Source organism: Opisthocomus hoazin, chromosome 8 (genome assembly GCF_030867145.1).
Source record: "Opisthocomus hoazin isolate bOpiHoa1 chromosome 8, bOpiHoa1.hap1, whole genome shotgun sequence".
In the NCBI taxonomy this organism is placed as follows: domain Eukaryota; kingdom Metazoa; phylum Chordata; class Aves; order Opisthocomiformes; family Opisthocomidae; genus Opisthocomus; species Opisthocomus hoazin.
The window spans coordinates 68399203-68420265 of NC_134421.1; the positions used below are offsets into that span (position 1 = coordinate 68399203).

The window sequence follows — 21063 nt, forward strand, 5'->3', positions numbered from 1 at the left end:
TTTAAGCTGACTTTTGGAACAAAGTAGAGCCTAGAGGGAAGTCATTGATGTCAGTCTGAAAAAAGAACAGAACTGTAGTTCAAGCAGCGAATGGGTATAAGATTCCATTTTTCTTCTGATGAGAAGCTGGAGGCATTTGAGATTATCATTCATCCTAACCTCTTTCACGGTAAAGGACAATGAGTAATAATGTTTCTTCTAGGACTTGTTTATGTTTTATTTTCATCCTCTAGCATCCTTCTCTTGCTTGTATCTGGATAGTCACAGTGCCTGTGACTCTAAACCTAACGCACTTCAATACTTGCGCTTTCCCCAACTCCAGCTCTCCATTGAAAAAGAAGGAAAAATAAGAGCTCTGACATTCTCTTCCAGATCCTTTGCTGACTTTAAAAACCTGTTCTCTCACAATGAAAAGAAGCCAGATGGCCTTACGGATAATGTATTTTCCCTTTCTCCTCATCTATTTGTTGTAATACCTATGACCTAGGACTTTTCCAGGATATGAACCCTGGGAGCAGGTTTTCAGCAAGAGGGATGGGATGTAGGTTCCTAACATTCAATCACTGAAAATGTCAGCTAAGTACCCAAATGCCATGTGCGCACTCCAAAGTGTAATCAGCATGTTCTGGTTCTGAACACCAGAAATACTGATGGCACTTCACATATGTGCTATTTTCATATTAAAGGTTTATTCAGGAGAAATGTTCTGTACAGTGTGTTCAAAATTAATTTCATTTTTTTGCTATTGTGTAACACAAGCTTTTTGTCCTGTATTAAAATGGTAAATGGATGGTGCATGCAACACAATAAAAAACTCATTTACCGCTATTCTGAGATGTTTTCTGAAATGTTGTTGAATTATGTCTGGTTCTATTCAACTATTGTTAATTTGACCAGATGAAGAAGCTTGACATGACAACCTTTGAAAGGTTCATCTGACCTAATGTCAGACATATACACTGTCAATATCTAAACCCTAATTAACTTTCTTAGACTGATTTGTGGTTATAGGGAAAAATAGGGATCTTTAGAATGCAATTCATATCTAGCAATATGTTACAGGAGATGAATCATGCCTTACACACAACTTTTTTTTTTTTTTTTTTGCCAAAAAGAGAATTGAGAATGATTGTCCCAAGAGGCCTACAGTTAGTCTGATAAATCCCTCCAAGATTTTTTAAAAGAACTACCTAACCTAAGAAGAATGTGGATTTAAAGAGGGAAAGAGAAGATCTGTCAGGTGTTGTGGGTGGACAGCACTCACAAGTATTTAGGGAGCAAAATGCAAATGGAAAGTTGTAATTTTTGAAGGTCATCAGAGGTCTACTATGAAATTTTTTCCTGAAACCGAAGGAGTTACCTACCTTAAGGGTTTAGTCTCTTAGAATCATTACTCAGTTAAAGCAGAGAAGCAGAAGCTTCAGAAGTTGATTTGGGCCCAGGACTTTGATATAAAAAGACGTAAATTTAGATAGACAGGATGTCTCTCTGGGAGCCCTTCTCTGTGGACTGTATGAAGAGTATTTTGGCATAGCTTGAGAACAGGTTTAAATTAGACATCTAATCTACTGACCTGAATCCTACCCCTAAAGTGTATGTTGCAAATACCCCACTGGTTTTGCCATGAGTAGAGGCTGTTATTACTAGGGTCTTTCCATCTAGGAATCAAATACACGTTCACAGTTTAATTTTAAACAATCTCTTGGAGTATGGTCGATGCTTTGTCAAAGTCAGGCTGTCTAGGAGAAGGCATCTGTGTCTCTCCATACTGCACAACACTACAGTTTCCTTCACATTCTAGGCTATTCGTCCCAATAAATGTTATTATTGTTGGTCCTGTTTCATTTACATCCTATTGGGTTGCAAATCAGAACTTCAGTGGAGGCCCTGCACACAAAGCACAAGAGTGCAGCTCTGCCATATGGAAGATGTGACAAAGACAACTGAGAGAATTGACAGCATTCTGCTACAAAAGTAGGTGAAATCTAACAAATTTTTTTGTAAAACTACTTACTTGCTTTTCTACACAATACACATCAGGAATTTCAGTCTAACATCACAGCCAGGCAGTACATTCTGTTTGAATATTGCAATTTTGTTGAAAGATTTTTAAGACTTCTGAACTGCAAGCAGCAAAGAATCTAACACATCTGTAGGGAAGTTGTGATGGTTAATCACACTCTGAGTATCTTATTCCTACCTCTGAACATGTCAAGCCTCATCTTCTGTTGCCTGGATCTTGTTACATAATTTTTTGCTAAATTAAAGAGTCAATCATTATCAGAAATTCTTCCTTCTGCTCGTGTTAGACTCTGATAAAGTCAGTTAACTTCTCCTTATTAAGTTAAATAGCTTGAGATTCTCTTGCTTTAACTAATGTACAAACTCATTCTATGCCCTAAGCACCTGTTACAAGAATTCAACAGAAAAACCCCTCAACAATATGAGTTTGTATACTATCAAAATAAAGCAGGAAAAAAATTGAAGGAATCTTTCCTGACAGTCCGTCTTCTCTTTTCTGAATCGAAGAAAGAGAAAATATACATTGTACATTAGAAATCACAGTGGTGACAATAAAGGACACAGTTTACTGTGTACAGAAACTAAGGAAAGGAAAGTCAAAGTTACAGGCAGACAACACAGAAAAAAGAAAACCTTTTTCTACTCATGGATATTCTCTTCCAACTTAGGACACATTTCTACACCAATGAATAAAATATCCCTGAGAACTGTTTATTTCTTAAGAGTAAAATCACAAGATACTGCTGTGCAAAAAGGAAAATTACAAGACTGAGAGAAATATTAATAGAAGAGATTTTCTTCCAATCTATCTGATGTCTAATATATACATCAAAAAAGCTGAAAATAGAGGAATGATTCAGTGAAACAGAAGTTTGGCACACCTTCAAGACCTTATGATGGATAGATAGATAGATGAAGCTTAGGTCCACAAATCTAAAATTAGTGCCATAACAGTAGTGGAATAGAATGTATCCCTGAGTTATTCAAGCTAGAACAGATAAACAGATGGGAATGTCTTGCTCCTGTTGTCCTGCTACCATTAGTCATACTTTCCATAGCTTTGGTGTACAGAGCAACAGTGTATTTTCTTAAAATCCTAAAATCAGTCCAGATAGATTTCATTTATAACCAGTCAAACCTTGCTTGGTACGAAGATCGGAGTTACATGTTTTAATTTGAGTTGTAGAAGAGCTTTTTTTCATTTTGTGCCCATTGTCACTGGAATGAACCAAGAAGGAGAGTGCCTGGGTTACTAAGAGATACTGCAAATCAGAGACAAACAATTGCATCTGAAGAGCACATCAACACAGAGTGAGAACATCAGCTGGAATCTCAGCAGGCAAATGGATGTCAAGTGCAGGTTTTCCAATGGATGAATCCAGAACCAGCAGAAATCAGTGGGATCCTTTAGTAAGTGCTGGTTTTGGAGTTTGGCTATTGGAAATGTCCATGCAAAAGCAAGGAAAAAAACAAACCCAAGCATATGGATTCACTTAATATCTAATATCTTATATGCCAGAATTTACATTACATTGAGTTAGGACAGCAAAGGGCTCAAAATTTGACAAAATTCTGAACCAGTTGAATTTTGGCATTTATGAGCAGCACAGCACTCCTTGATAAAGTTTTCCAGTGGCTTAGTATATGTTTGGATCAATAGCAAACCCACATTTTAACCTGGATGAAATGTTGGTATCATGGCAGTAACAAGCTTCTACGAGCATCTGGGCAGTGATTTGGCTCGTGACAAGGGAAGGTTGGTAGTGAGCAGCCTCAGATGGCTGACCTCATTTTGGCGTGCACGTTCCAAGTCATCGTCGAATTTGAATGTAACTAAGTGCCAGGCTTTCCAACAAGCTGTTAATTCCTACAGTTTCACATGTTGTCAAGCAACTAACATGATTTGTAGGAAATTTAAAACCGTACACACAGTTGATCGCAGATACAGGACTCCCTCCATTATGCCAAGCAGAGTGATTTGTCTAGAGACAAAACATGGGAAAGGGCTTGCAAGGAAGCTGGTGCTGGTCAGAAGATAGACTTACAGGGTTTCACTGGGTTCATTCTGTTTCAGTATTTGATTTAAGCCCTCTTCTGCATCAAGCACTGATCACCGAAAATAGTAAAATCTGAATTTCATTGTTAACAATATTTTCAAGATGGTTCATATTTTTTTCTGTCCCTGAGATGCTTTAGTACTGTCCCTGGGTGGGAAGAGCAGCAACATTAACATGTAACATGACACTTGAAAGTTCTGTTGTACAATAATAGGAATTTAGATAATGCACCTAGAAGCTCTTTCTAGACATTCTGTGACTACAGAGAAAAGACACAGATATGTATTTTTCCTTCTACAGAAAAACAAGAGTGTGTGTTTACAGAAAATTTGAAAAAGATTAGAGGAAATCTGAGGCGTAATAGGCTGGCTTAAGAAAAACATCAGTATTCATCATACTGCACTGTATTTAGCAATGTAAGCTAAACTGTGTTCGGTTTAAACTTTACGAAGCTGCTTCTCCATTTTGAATTGGGATAGGATAAACTACTTGCAGGAGCTGGTGTAAGAAGCTGGTGTTAATTCTTTTATTATATGAGAACATGACACTAGGCTTCTCAAACAGCACTAGACATGAATGTATGGGCAAATGAATGAAAGTCAAAGGGTCACTTTTGGCTCCAGATTTAGACTTTAAATGTAAAAAATATAGAAGTAATTCGTGCATTAGCTGTGTAAGTTCCCATCACAGCCAGGGGAGAGGCAATCAGCAGAGCCAGTGAATCTTACGTGGGTGCACTACCTTTTTAGATACCTGTAACTGGATGAAAAGTGTATACCTAAAAGCAGGATCTTCATCTCACATTGAATCCCAATCAAAAATTTGCCGCAAACCAGGTTGTGTCATTTGCCGTAGCCTTTTCACTGTGCACAGACAGGAATACTAATAAAAAAAGATTATAATGTTCTCTGTTAAACTGGGGAACAGTGGATGTGTCTACAATGTAAAAATTGATTTGTAGTCTGTAACAAATCACTGGATGGAAGCAGCTGTTGTCAAACAAGTTTAGCCTTGACACAGAGCTAAGTTCAGCTTACCCATTCAAAATACTCTCTGAACTGTCATGTTTCCATTGCAATTGCTATTCTAAACTCAAAGCACGCAGATATTAGGCCTATCTTTGCCACTAATTTGATAGTGTTTTTCAGGTTTGGGTTGGTCCTATGTCTTTGTCTTATGCCTACCATATGTCTGTGACCCTGAGTTCACAAAGACGTGCAGTAATAAAAACTATTGTTAGTAACACTAGGCAGACAAGAGGTTAACCTCAAGAGGTGTTTTGGTCAAAAGCTGTGTAGCATTGGTGTCCAAAGCCTGGGCTTATGAAAAGAATAAAATTCCTATCTAATACGCTATATTAACAACAAAAAGAAATATATCAAATAAACATCTCATTCATATATCATGGCTGAACTATGATAATGTAGGGTTGAGAAAATATTGTCTAGCCTGCTTAAAAATCTGTCCATGATGCTGTGCACTCACAAGTATCTCAAGCAGGAAATGATGGAAAGCTCCATTGATCTCAAATAACTCAATAGTTTTTCCTTTTCTAATCAAATATCTTCATAGAGAGGCACCAGAAAGACATCATTCAGCAGGCAGTGGTGTTGCAAAAGCATGAAATATGACACTTCACTGTTAATGTAACATTAAAGATCAAAAATATTTATTACCTGTTATTCTTCTGTTAATTGTTTTGTGTAGAGAAAAACAGAAGTTGCTGCCTTAATGCGTAAAAAAATCACAATGTGCATTCATAGTTGAGAGCAAAGTGTTGGGGCTATGAAAATTATGTAAATGATGAATTCCAGTGGAAGAAGTTTCAAACCCTTAGGGTCCTCAAACAGCATTAATTCAAGAAATTAGATACAAAATTTCAGTTTTTCATGCTAATAATGATTTCATAAGGAAAAACTCGTTAGTAAAGGTGACAAATATGAAGTTCTATTGAACATTTAAATTCAGGAATCCTAGTATGAGCCCCTGGGATATATTTACACAGCCAATGACTCTCTGATGTTATTAAGTAATTTATTTGAGAAAGTCTCCATTCATGAGTTTACTTAAGAACAATATCAGGTTTACAAAGGCTTGTGTTGTCAGTTTAGCAAATATCTAATTCACAATGACTTTTGCTGAAGATTTTCATTAGGTTGTTCAATATTGTTTGATCATTTAATGTCAGCTTCATAAGATCATAATTTCCCCTATATGGAAAGAGGAAATTAAAAGGAGAAATAAATTAAAAGGAGTCAACTAAACTTAAATTTAAATCAGCTTCACCACAAAGGAGAGGAAAGCAGTGTCACCACTTGTGATTACGCTTTGGTTGGGTACAAACTATCGGCAACTTTAGATTTTGCCTTAGTATATTTCTATGCCAGCAACATCAAAAATAATCTGGGACGTTGCATATGATCCACTTGTTCGGGGCTGATCTGTGATGTGACAGTATCAATTTCTGGCAGCACTAGTTAGAGGCGCCATCAATTAGATAGGCATGGAAATGAGAATACCTTAGGTCTCCTGATTTCTATGCCTATTTGTGCTGTGGTCTACGTCCTCTAGCTGTTGTAGCAGAATATGTGCAAATAACTAAGGATGAAAATTCCTGCATTGAGGGCCGGAGTGGATATGACAGAGAGAAGGAGCACAAGATCCCTTGATGCTGAAAATAGATGTAGTGAAAACTGTCAACAGAATATTTGTCTTCTTACGGAAAATGCTGGTTCATCAATACAGAACTATTTCCCAGGAAATGTGCTGATTTTGCTCAGCTTCCTAATGAAATACAGGCAAGCCTTGAAATCTTCATTGTTTTCTGGCTAGATCATTCACTATCATTCCACAGAGACCTCCCTGGTCACTAAGCTCCATCACAGGGCTATGCTGGAGGAGGTTTGATTCAATAATTGTTTGAAATCACAGCTGGTTCCCGTTACAAAATGCCTCCAGCGCTTTTTGTCCTCCTCAGGATGGTTCTTACTGTCCTGTCACCATGTTTCCTGCACTTAGGTTTCTCTCCACCCTTGTCTCTCCTACCCCTTCAAGTTAAAACTGCAGCACATCACCCTTTCTGTTTCCATGGGAGGTATCCAATAAGTGCTCCAAGGCTTGCCTTTACCCCTTCCCAGATACTTCATTGTGCGTGTCCTAAGACAGCTGAAACCTAAAGGAAAACCTGCCTATGTGTTAAATCTTTTGCTCTATGGCAGCATGAAACCCTGGTCTGTATGTAACCTTAGGCAAAAAAAAGAAATTCAAATCAAAGCCAATAGTACACTAACTACTAAGTTGTGTCACATTTGGCTGGAGCATTAGTTGCCTGGAGGATCTAATTCAGACATGAGAAGGCAAAAAGTCTTTTTCCTGGCAACGTCTCCTGTGAGAAGTGAAAATATGATTTACAAATAAAACATACAAAATTGTGCAGTGACTATCTTGACCGAAACCTATCTTTCCACAAACCTAGATGACTATCTAGTCTTTCACTTTTGTTCTTTACTGAACACATATATATATTGAGAGTGAACAGGAACAGGCAGGGAAGGTGAGATTCGAAGTCATATTTACTAACTCATGCAGCACTCATTTGTAACAGCATTTGTGTGACGGTTCTTTGACAGAGTGTTTCTCTGATGTTTGAAGGACTTCCGAAATCCAGAAGGACTCTAATCTATATAAAAATAAGCTCCATTAGTAAGTAGGATAGTCACAGGATGTGAGTGGGTACTCTAAGAAAAATCACAAGGCCAGAAAGGTAACAATCTTTGAAAGAACATGCTTGTAAAGTAGGAGCTCTCAAGAGGAAGTCACAAGATCCTTATTGAAAAACTGAAAAGAGAGAAGGTGAGAAATGATGCAAAATTAGGCAAGGATTCATAAGGAAATAAGGATGGTGCTATTCAACATTACCTAAAAGTCTTAAACTCAGTCTCATGCCCTATGCTGAGGTACTAGTGGTTTATATTCTGGTCTTGGATCTACCTCTCAGCATGGCCTTGCACATCTTGTACTTTTCTGGCAGTGCACATCCAGAAAGCCATGACAAAAGGGAAGGTGATGTAGTAGAGGAAGGAGTAAGTAGAAAAATAAGAGTGGCAATAGCTCTAGACATGTAGTATCGCGTGAGTAATGGTTATCTGGAAGCACTGGATATGGTGATTGAGAAGGACAAAAAAAAAAGAGAAAGAGATTTCAGATGTTGAAACTATGATGTTGTTTGACTGGATCAGTATTAAGGTGCAATTTGGGTAAGTAAAGGGGATAAGGCAGTTAGATATGATTTCCAGATGCAGACCTGAGAGATAAGAGGGATTTGTTGGTATAATCTGTGAAAGGAAGTGAATAGGGGAAGTCTCTGCAAGTAAATAAAAATGTTTTAGTATAGGTTGTGCTTAGAAACAGGTTACTAATCACTAAGAAAGATTAACATCCACATGATTAGGTGCCTGAGTGCTGAAAAATACAATAAAACAAACTTTTTCTTATGAAAGCATTACGTAAAATTGAAGTTTGTACACAAACAGAAGCAGGAGGAATAGTTTCACACAATTTGTGAGAGCACTGGACAGGAGTTTATTCTGAATACTGTCACAGCGCGTGTGACTGCCCACAGGGATCGTTCTCCTTGGTTTAAAATAATTGTATCTACAATATTTGTCAGAAAGAGATAAAGTCCTGTGATTCCCTTCCCTTCTTCAAGACTAGAGGTTGGCTGTTTATGGTACTGGTGGTATTTGCTACCATTTTACTGATATCTTTAAAAATCATCAGACCTCTAAAATAAGGTCTTTTTGATGGCTATTTCTTAAACTTCAGTTGGATACTATGCTAATGGGGGAACATGCTTACTCATATTTATAAGTGATCACACACTATTCCAACTCGACTGTAAAGAACCACTCCTCAGACCTTAGATGGTAGGACTGATCTAAGTGAAGGACACTAGGCTTAGTGCCTGATACATTTCTGTCCAAACCAACTCTTCTAGAGAGGTCCCTCATTGTAAGGAAGAACCTGGCTACAGAAAACCAAGACTGGCTACGTGGAGAAGGACTCTATTTCCATTTTTCCTCATTTCGATGAAGAGAAAAAGAACCAATAGAGGTGCCATGAGGACTGAATCCTCCCTGTGAAACTGTTGAAAGTCTTTTATAATGTTGTTTTTCCATATGACATGGAGACTTTCACAGATCACAAGACAAAGAGGAAGCAGCACAATTCCTGTTAGTGAGATAATGCCATAGAAAGAGGAAGATGGAGCAATTTGGCAGTAAACATTGGATTGAGACCATGGGAAGCATGGAGGACAGTATCCTTAACCATTCCTGGTGCCTGGGACTGCTCCTGAAGTCCTGCATTCACTCCTTGGTGTCATTTATTCCCAAAATCACAGGAGAGATTTCACCACTCAGGTCATGGTCCCAGAGAAAAGGAAGCATTTCCTACACCTTTCATAGTTGTGAGTTGCTGAGGAAAAGGGTCTTGACTCCCTATAACCTTGTCCAGTTCCTTTTTAAACCACTGTGTATCATCTGCTTGCCTCAGCAACCTTCTAGTTGAAGGCAGTTGATGAAGAAATAGTATTATAATTGAATATTTCACAGCAGTAATTTTGCTGTTTGATACAAAATGCAGTCATGCAATATGCAGAGAATTATGCCAAACTCCAATTTCTGAACAGTTGCACACAGTGTTTCTCTACTGTTTGAAAGCAGTCTTGAAAATTGCCCAGGAAGTATTGCTGCTAAGGGAAGATGAAGAAAATCTATTTCTATTTCTTAAAGGTGGGACAAACAGATTTTACGTAAAATTTCTTCGTACAAAACTAAAAACATCAGACACACAGTATAGTGAGATGCAACTACGTGTTATCTTTCCTAACTAAATTGCCGCTTGCTTAACGACTGAATAAAAAGCTGAACAGACACAATCAGGCCTTGCAAGATTGTTTCCATTGGAAGGGGCAAGTTATTAATGTCGATCAGGGATATTTTTAATAATAACTTGATTATTTTTTCAAAAAATAAGTACACATATTCTCATTTCCAGAACAGAAAAGAGTAAGAGTAATTGCCAGGTTTTTTTTCTCGAAAGTCTACCATTACAGCTTTTTACTGAAAAAAATTCCTTGTTTATGCATCGTCTTAGAAAGAGAACTTCACTATATGTAGCAAACAGACAATATAGGATAAAACATCCTTCAGACCACCTGACTGGTACAATTTTTCCAACAGCCCACTTCAAGTGCTGCTTTCATGTAAGAAGCAGCATCAAACCCATCAAGTAATGATCCGCAGTCTGTAATTTAGTCATTTGGAAACCCAATGTAAAAGAAGTCATGTTTATCTGATGAATAAAGTCACCCAGTATTTTCCTACAATATTCATCCTGGATGTTGTTAGACCACTTTCCCTTATCTGATCAATGGGTCGATCGATCTATGTATATACACACACACATATATGTATGTACACCCCTCCCCTCCCCTACAAAGGGTGCTGGGGTTTCCATGCAAAGCAGGAGAGAACATAAAATGTTCAGTGGCATGTGCTTACAGAAATGTGATGTTTCTAGCTAGGTGGTTACAGTACATTATTTAAGGAAATTAACTATGATTTATAGCAGTAAATAAATAAGACAAAGCTTGTTTAACATACCTCAGCATTAAGTATCTCCTACATTAATTGTCTCTAAAGTCTATTGCATTTGTTATCTAACAAGGTATGGCACATTATTATTTTTATCCGGTTCATTGCTTGATTGTATCTATCCTTTCAAAATTAGCTTGTCTAATCGGAAACCACTTTTGCTGGTAGTTCATTTCACATAAAAAGGAGGAATTTTTATTTACTGAGAAAGTGATTGGATTATAATTTTGAAAAGTGAGAAATAGGAACTGTTATAAATTATTTCTTAAAAAATACATGAGCATGAAAACCAACAAACCCAAAATAAATTAAAAACTCTGATGAAGGAAAAGGCTATAAATAGAATATGAAACTGGAAAGAATAATTTATCATTGTAACTTACCCCTCCTTGTTATTCTGTAGAAAAGAGCTCAGTATCTAAGGAAAAAAGAAAAGATTTATGCATTTCCTAAATGATGGTCAAGTAAATGCTTACATTAGGTGTTATTTTTCTTCTAGCTGTTAAGCCTTTGTAAACAGCAATTAAACCTTTATTATAGAAAGAAGAAGTATAATTTAACCACGGATTGGGTGTCCACAATTTCACTACTGATTAAATTGTATTGATAAAGTTTGCATGATCACAGGTAGACTATACTAAAGCTGTGTGCATTATCTTGTTGCCTGCATCTGTGTATATGTAAAAGAAGGAGAGGGAATGCAGAAATTGTATTCAAAACTCTGGGTAATACACTCTAGATGTTTATACAGCTGATCTATCCCATATATGTCACTGCTTCCCAACATTTCAATTCACATCAAACTGTAGGGTTTTTTTTTTTTCTTTTTGACCAATTAACTAATATTCTATTGATAATCCTGGGTTTTTTTAGCTAAAACAAGGAAAACGAAAATTACTAAACATAGGAGAAATAACTGAAAGGAAGTATAAAAATTGCCTACAAGAAAACATATGGAAAAGAAAGTGCAAAATTAGTGTAAATACGATTGTAGAAATTGGAAATGAAATCTGATAACTAAATTATAATTTTATATTATAAATTTATTATAATCTTATGTTATAGAGAGTAGAAAAAAAGAATAATTAGTATGAAAATCTGTAGTTCGGGGGAAAAATTGATTCTTACCTGTTGAGCTGATTAACACCTTGAGCTCTTGCAATTTGTAGACCTAACAAAGAAAAATACAAAATGAAGTTAAATATACTAAATGGTGTGAGAGAAAAGGTTATACATTTACATTGATTCAGCCTGATTTTATTTATCTGAAAATAATTCAGGTTTTCATTGTTATTGAGTTACATTTATGATAACAATTCAGGCTTTCGTACTTCAGTAACATATTTGGGGCCTGAAGTAATAACAATTTGAGATCAAAGGGATCCAGTTCTTATCTACGTATCAAACAGGTTGTTTATAGTGCAGTTTGTCCAGTGAATATACTCAATTTTTGTGCAGGGAGATTGATAAAGGTAATCACCGAACACTGCATTGGCTTAGAATAAAGATGAAAGCGAAATGGACCTGACTCAGAAAAGATAGGAGTTAAATGCCAGATTATCCACATTAAGTGTGTCAGTAAGAGGAATTTCATGCATGACAGATGCTAGAATGGGCATTAAAAATAGTCAGGACAAAAATCATTAGCAGCTCCATAAAATACATTGCTAAAACATATGTATAGTGTCACATGCAAGTGCTCTCAGCAGCTTCAAAAGATCTATTTGCATGCTCAAAGTAAGGCTTATATGTGAGCAAGACAAAAACAACTAGGCGGTTTCTTAATACTCACTCGATGTGTCTACTCTAAGTTTAGGAAGCAAAAGTTAAACATGCTATCAATACTATGGGACTCAAAAAAACAATAAAAAATGACCAGATTGAGTTTTATTTCCTTCCATCACTGGTGTGTATGTAGCTACTGAGGATCACAGATATGACCAAGGTACTAAGCAGGTCTTGCCCATCCAAGCTGTATGGGAATAGAATTATTGATCTACTGAGGGGTATGTACTGTCGCTATCCTTATGGTGACTGGGTTGATGTCTCATTGCAGAAAATATTATTTTCCCACCTGAGAAATGGAGTTCTGATTAAACCTGAGCCGATCGCTATTTAGGAGGATTTTTACCTCCATAAAGTAGGGAATGACTAGTATTTGGATAGGGGCAACACAGAAAATCACTGTTGCCCAGTCAAAACAAAATATTTAAAACTGATTTTTTGTTAACTTAAATACAAAGTAGCATTGCACCTTCTCTCCAGCTTCATATCAGATGAGAAAGAAGTTTGATAATGATGTAGTCTCAAAGGCTGCCACAGTCATAAGATCTGGGTTTCTGATTCAGGACACGTAGGAGAGCACAATCCTACTTGAATACGTAGGCAGTGAGAATCTTTAGCTAAGTGTTGGTCATAGGAAGCCCCAAGAAGCCGACAAGGTAAATTGTGACCAGTCTCACAGATGTTTGGAGTTTTGCTGTTTGTGTTAAAGTGATCCAATCTGAAAATGCTAAAAACATGGGTGGAAGTACCAAGGATTTTCTTAGGAGATTTCTAGTACTCTATACTTCTTTTTGGAATATGAATAACATGAAAATGACCTAATGCTGTTATTTCTACTGCTTCTCTCTGCAGCCTGAATCTGAAAGAAAAAGGCCATGTAGGCACTCAAAGCGGTTTTGCACTTATTTGAAATGTAACATTCAAGCTAAAAGTACTGAATAGGTAAGATTAACCTCAAAATTATTGGCATATAAAGTTTCTAAGACTGGTGGCTCTGGGGTTTTTTTGTGTCTGGGCGCACATTATTAGGGCTTGAAGGGCTCACAAAGTGAAATCAAATATATCCACACTCAAGTTCTCAAGCAGCTTATTCCCTTTGATCTTTAGATAGCATGATTTGTATCTAGGATCATGATCTTGGAACAATTTAATCCTGTCTAGCAGACTCTCTGCCAGTGTTTCATCTTATATCCCTACTGCTTAAGTTGCATTCAGGTTTAGTCCAGAGACCATTTGTGTACAATACACCTGGCCAATACAGTAGGTATTTATAGAATCATAGAATCATAGAATCATAGAATCGTTAAGGTTGGAAAAGAACTGTAAGATCATCAAGTCCAACCATCCACCCAACAATACCTTGCCTACTAAACCATGTCTTAAGTGCCACATCTACATGTTTTTTAAATACCTCCAGGGATGGGGACTCAACCACCTCCCTGGGCAGTCTGTTCCGATGTCTGTCCACTCTTTCAAGGAAAGAAATTTTTCCTAATATAGAGTCTAAACCTCCCCTGATGCAACTTGAGGCCATTGCATGTCATCCTATTGCTAGTTAGTTAGGAGAAGACACCAACACCTGCCTCACTACAAACTTCTTTCAGGTGGTTTTAAAGAGCAGTAAGGTTCCCTCTCAGCCTCCTCTTCTCCGGACTAAACATTCCCCGCTCCCTCAGCCGCTCCTCATAAGACTTGTTCTCTAGACCCTTCACCAGTGTCATTGCCCTTCTCTGGACGTGCTCCAGCCCCTCAATGTCCTTCTTGTAGCGAGAGGCCCAAAACTGAACACAGCACACGAGGTGCAGCCTCACCAATGCTGAGTACAGGGGCATGATCACCTCCCTGCTCCTGCCGGCCACACTATTCCTGATCCAAGCCAGGATGCTGTTGGCCTTCTTGGCCACCTGGGCACACTGCTGGCTCCTGTTCAGCCGGCTGTCGACCAGCAGCCCAAGGTCCTTTTCCAACAGGCAGCTTTCCAGCCACTCCTCCCCAACCCTGTGGCCTTGCATGGGGCTGGTGTGACTCAAGTGAAGGTCCTGGCATTTGGCCTTGTGGAACCTCATACAGTTGGCCTCAGCCCATCGATCCAGTCTGTCCAGATCACTCTGCAGAGCCTTCCTACCCTCAAGCAGATCGACACTGCTGTTCAGCTTGATGTCATCTGCAGACTTACTGAGGGAGCACTCAATCCCCTCATCCAGATCATTGATAAAGGTGTTAAACAAGACTGGACCCAAAACTGAGCCCTGGGGAACACCACTCGTGACTGACCGCCAGCTGGATTTAACTCTATTCACCACCACCCTCTGTGCTCACCCATTCAGCCAGTTCTTTATCCAGTGAAGAGCCGTGAACCCAAAAAGTCTTTTTTCCTCTCCTACTACCAGTTCACTTGATGTGTATCCATTTCTGACCTTTCCCCTTTGCCTCCTCTTTGACTGGTGTGTCCTGTCACCTAATCCATGCTCTTCATCAAGTTTGCTCTCCAATAGCAACATAAATGAGGTTAAACCAAGCTAGATAAAAACCCTACAAAACAACTGTGGACTGATTCCTTTGGTGCAGTTCAAGTCTCTGACAGGCTCACATCAGAAATCAGATGAGAGCATAATTTACATAATTTTAAATTTTTAGCTTAAATAGTTTTTAAACCTGGATGATACGGGGCTCCAAAGTTCCCTTGAAGAACAGCTCTACTACAAATTGACCTGCCTGCCTACTACATTAAAAAAAATTGATTTTCTTTTCCAGAAAGGAGACTTTTCTTTGAAAAGAATGAATTCAATTTGTGACTCACACTGTGAGCATTCTGCATGTGATTCTGAAGTTTTCAAATCTTATAAATCAATAAAAAGACCATTTTTATTTGGCTTAGCTTTGTAGAGCATCTGTATTTGTAATTCTGAATGAACACAAGATAATGTATTGTTACAGGTGCAGGGCTAAATCCTCTGAGTTATTTGGCTTCCCAGCTTGTCTGTTTTGAGCTTCCCAGCCCGTCTGTGATGGGAAAGCTCCTGGTTTCGGATCAGCCTTCATAGTTCAGACAGATAAAGTCAGGCTTTTGCTAAGAACTGGATATGGCTACCAGTCTATAAAGAGAAAGGATACTATCATTATAAAATATATATTGTCCAATAATAAATCAAGAGCTTTAAACATATAAAGCTTGGGGCTATAACCTACCTCCCTATGGCCTCTACTGCACCAGTGAGTTTTGTAATATTCCCATTCCTACATCTCCTTCCTTAACAATTTATTCTTGCTCCAGGTAAGCTTGAAGAGATTCTTTGGCAGTCCTAAAAGCTACATGCAGTTCAGGGACATAACAGGTTAGCTAGTCTGGGCTACAGATATTCCAATATAACCCTTTGGTGGTGGCACCTTATTCATTAACAGCTGAAATCCCTTTCCTTTTAAAGAAGTGTTCCTTCATGTAAGATGCATCATAATATCAGTTTAGCGATTATTGCTCCAACCGAGATGTTATGGTTGCTTTTTTTTGCCTATCAGAGTTCACACAGACACACAGAATCACACAGAATAGTAGGGGTTGGAAGGGACATCTGTGGGTCATCTAGTCCAACCCCCCTGCCGAAGCAGGGTCACCTACAGCAGGCTGCACAGGACCTTGCCAGGCGGGTCTTGAATATCTCCAGAGAAGGAGACTCCACAACCTCCCTGGTCAGCCTGTGCCAGGGTTCCGTCACCCTCAGAGGGAAGAAGTTCTTCCTCATGTTCAGACGGAACTTCCTGTGCCTCAGTTTGTGCCCATTGCCCCTTGTCCTGTCACTGGGCACCACTGAAAAGAGCTTGGCCCCATCCTCCTGACACCCACCCTTCAGATATTTGTAGGCATTTATAAGGTCCCCTCGCAGTCTTCTCTTCTTCAGGCTGAACAAGCCCAGTTCCCTCAACCTCTCCTCGTAGGGGAGATGCTCCAGTCCCCTCACCATCCTTGTAGCCCTCCGCTGGACTCTCTCCAGTAGCTCTTCATCTTTCTTGAACTGGGGAGCCCAGAACTGGACACAGTACTCCAGATGAGGCCTCACCAGGGCAGTGTAGAGGGGAAGGAGAACCTCCCTCGTCCTGCTGGCCACACTATTCTTGATGCAAAAAGTTCACTGTTTACAAATCTTTGATGTAATTTAGTCACTAAATTACTTAATTCCTAGAATCCTGGAGAAAAAATTAGGGTGAAAGGGACCTCTGGAAGTCATCTAGTCCAGTGCTCGCATGTTGCTCACTATAAAAGGTTATTTGGTAAACTTCTGCTGAATTTGGCTCTAAGTGCTTTTGGCATCTCTTGTAAATGCAAATTAAAATGTGTTTAAACTATTCTGATGGTAATTTAAGACTATTTGCCTTGTTTTATTAATGGGATAAGAGCGAAGCACACAGAAGGTCAGATAACATGGGTCAGCTGGCATGAAGTGTGTCAGCTGAGTGCAGTTGCTCAGGCGCTGGCGGTCATGTAAGCATCATCCATAGCAAGCACCTAGAGATTCTGAAGATGAGTTCTTAGGCTATACATAAGCAACTTTGTAGTGTTAATAATTCATAGCTGTTAAAGGTTAAATGACTAGAATTATGGTGATATACTTCTTTATACTTTACTTACCTAATTGAATTTTATTAATTAACAATTTCAACACCTTGAGAGAAATATAAAACCCATTGTTCTGTTTGGCATTGTACTTGCACTGGAAATGGCTTATATATCCCCTACTCCACATTAACTGGGGTATATCTTGGACACAATTGTTGTTAACAATTATATAGGGGGTTTTTGAGAACTCCATTTTCTAGACTGACACTTCAGCAAGTTTTATGTGCTTGCACACAACCGAAAACAGATGAAATCCAGAAATTTAAGTAAGTTTAAAGTGTTTTTATTACTGATTTAAAACTATGTTTCTCTGTGTATAATGTAAATTTTCACCCAGATACAAAGGTGAGAGACAGAAACATGCAAGTCCATTTCACATTCGAACCATACTCACTGGAGTCACAAAACCAGATTCTGTTGCCCGTAACTACAAGGCTGAAGAGCAAAATCTCATTAAGATTGATACATGGAAGTAGCTTTACAAGCCATGCATATCCATGAATAGGTTAGTTTAAATATCTGAGAAATAAATGGCTTTTGAAATATCTGGCTGACAGTCTTGGATTCAGAAATACAAACTAAGACGAACTTAAAACTTGATTCTCAGAAATAAATCTGTCTGGAACATGGTGTTATGAAGAAATGAATCTACATTCTAGGAAGACTGCTTTTTAAACACTGTTCTGATCTTCCCATGACTCAGCAACATACGTTTATCCCTGGCATGCTGGTGGATTTGTATCTAATGCGTATGTTCTCCTACAGCACCTATGAAATCTGATTTGCATGAATTGATGCTTGCATAAGGTGTTTAAAAGATTTGTCAACAGGAGGAATATTACTGTTGAAAGAATATTCCAAAGGCTTAGACTTTGATGCAGCGTAGTCTGTAAAATCACACTTACATGCTCATAAAACATCTTTCCAGTGTTCATTTGCACTAGCAACTAGTTGGTAACAATTTCTAATTTTGTTTGGTTATGTATCTACAACAGCATGCTCTATATATTGTCTGCCCCTATTGGTTTCTGAACCTTCCCAATGCTATGTAACTGCATACATGCAGAGAAGGAGAGGGAAATAGATACTGCCCTTGATGTTTGCTCCTAGCCCTTAGGTTTGTCCTGAAACCTAGCAGGAAAGAAAAACCCCGAGACTAGTTTCTAATTGCTTTATTTTTATGTTTTTATGTTTTGGACTAGTATCTCATAGATAAAGAATTGCCTTATTGAATGAAACTCTAAGCAGTTAATTGATGACCTGTACCCTATCTTCAGACCACATTGGCCTTGGTAGGTACTGAAAACAGCATAGATGTAAAAACTGATTTATATATTTATTAATTCAAGGTTAGAGTAGTAATACAAAAGTCAACACAGGCTATTACTATGAAGATATGAAGCAATCAAAATGTGCTGTTTTTACACTGAATCAGTTGCTAATGCTTAGCACAGACAAAACACAGAAGAACAGAAGTGGCAAAATCATTGCAAATTAAGCTTATTTTTTGTTACCTTGGTCACGGATTAAATCAGGTAAGTTTGAACTTTGCAGTCATTGTAGTGCATTCAAAAAATAATAATGCAAAAAATTTCCATGACTTCAGTAGAGTCCCTGTTGTATTAGTAAGTGAGCTCTCAAGTGGCCAAAATAATATCTGTAAATTCCCATGAATTTTAACCCAAAGCGTAGCAGCCTGTCATGATTAAAAGCTTTAAATTCTCAAAGAACAACATGATTAAGGCAGGACTGTACTCTTGAGTGGCACCTCACTGATTTCATTTGCCAGTATTGTTATTTTCCAAGATAATATTTGATTTACAAGAAAAATGCTTTTAAGTCACACAGTAAGTCCTACAATGTATCCACAAGTATAAAATCCTCAAATTGCCTTCATTTGTCAAATGCTAAAGCCCTACCTGAGACTATTCAGTGGCAGAGTAGGAATCTAATGATGGCGGTAGGAAGGAGGGAGGTTAGATTTATGGAAGTTTTAGAGGCCACACATCCTGCCTCTCCTCCCTTGTCCCCCTCCTGACTCCCTTTAATTCAGTGCTTTGACAACAGTAATGCAGTTAAACTTCAGTATATGGCACAGATGGCTCCTAAGCCCAGTCACCATGATTTTATCAAAACCTCTCTGTGTTAGTAATTTGAATTGATTTTAAATTCCAAATTATTAGTGAAGACGATGAAATACTCAGCTCTAATGTTAACCCAACTTTTGCCTTGCGCTATACAGTCCCTCCCAAACTGCCATGTTTTTTCCCTTGCTCACAGCATAGTCGCCTCCATTTTGTTTTTTTGCTGTGTGTTCCTAAGGTTCAAACACAGAGAATGAAGGCATTTTTTGACCAAAATAATGATGAATGCAGCCTGGATTAGAAATAAATGTGAACAACAATTTATGATTATGTGATTACTCAAACGAATGCCTTCCATTTTTGCTTAAGTGAAATAAATCCAAGTTACCAAATATTATCAGTGAAAAAATCTTACATGGTCATACATAGACTATGATCATGAAGCTATCATAGTTCATGTCAGACTACCACTTAAGTCAGTGTTACACAACAGCTATGGACTGCTAGGTGCAAAGAGCTGTTTGTCCTAGATAAGGCAAGTATAGATTTTAATAGTTAACTTCGTTTTGTAAAGAACATAGCTCAAGTACAGTCAAGGTTTTGTCTATCATTTGTTTCAAGAATCTGGATCAGATCCTTAAATCAGAGCCAAATGTACATAAAAGCAGTAAATTCTCAGACAATAAATCCTTAGTGATCTGCATTACTCAAAGACGGGGCCTGCTGGAACATCTTCATAACATTCTTTTTCCTTCCTTCTCCTCATGTGCAACATATTGCAGTAATCAATTAACATGATGGAATATTCCTGCACTAAGACCTTCTTGTAACTCCCATATGGTCAGAATTTGATCTTAATAGCTCATTTTTTTTTTTTAAGAAACTGAACTCATCTTGTGCATCAGTGATGATGGAAAAATAAACCTAAGATATCAGAGGAGATTAGTGGTTTTCAGCTCCTTGGTACTGGGTTTAAATATTTTGAAGAAGTCTGGTACTCACAGAAGACTAAGCATCATTTCACTGCATTTAAACCACAGAACTGGACAAGCAGAAATGGAGGTGCCCAGTTTCATCGCTTGTGTTTAAAAACATGGGCCTTATTGTACCTCTTTAGAACAAACCTACGAACAAAGTTGTTGATCTCTTGATCTTGTTGAAGTAATTTATCCCTGTCCATCTCATCACACCCTTTATTTGCTTTTGTAACTCAAAGATTTTGGTTCTACTGTAACAAAGCAGAAAATTCTGGCTTTTAACCTGAGTGATACCAGGTAGACCTTGGCTCATGTAAAGAAAGTACAGTAGCTGAACTTGTGCATCTTTCTGCTTTTAGTTGTTCTCTAGTGGGATTTAGAAGTGTTGCAAAAAGTCATAACTGGAAGCTTGTTTAAGTCCTTTCACGATGCTTGTAAAGTTTGAAGCAACCAAAGAATCCCTAGAGATCCACAGCTCTGCAACCAGTAACACTAAAGCTCCCTGACCAAATTCCATGAAAATTCTCCTTGTCATTACTTCCTTTGGAAGAGTTGTAGAAAGTGAGTTTTATGTACTTAGTGCACAGTAGTCTTGTAATAAAATTTATTACGAACAGATTCAAAGCCTTCCATTTTCTTTTTTTTTTTAAAGCACGATGTCAAATTAACCTTCCACATTCCTTAATTTTTTCCTATATCTGATGAGAAAATATGATACAATTCATAGTGTTCTTTCTAAACAGACACAGGGAGGTGGAGAAATTGCTTGGTCCATGTATATTCCAGCAGAGGGTGGCAGTACACTACCACACTCCCACAGTAAAGGATAAGTTGTGCAGTAGCATTTGTGGCTTGTGTCTTCAAGAGAAG

At 38.0% G+C, this 21063-nt stretch overlaps 1 protein-coding gene across 1 annotated transcript in view; it reads right to left on the minus strand.

Moving 5' to 3' along the window:
• Nucleotides 1-21063, minus strand: part of CELF2 (CUGBP Elav-like family member 2) — a 571124-nt gene that overhangs the window by 449766 nt on the left and 100295 nt on the right. The window contains exons 3-4 of the mRNA XM_075428972.1: nt 11864-11906; nt 11119-11153 (exon numbers count right to left, since the gene is read on the minus strand). The gene's annotated coding sequence lies outside the window, so the exon portion shown is untranslated. The remainder of the gene's footprint in view (nt 1-11118; nt 11154-11863; nt 11907-21063) is intronic.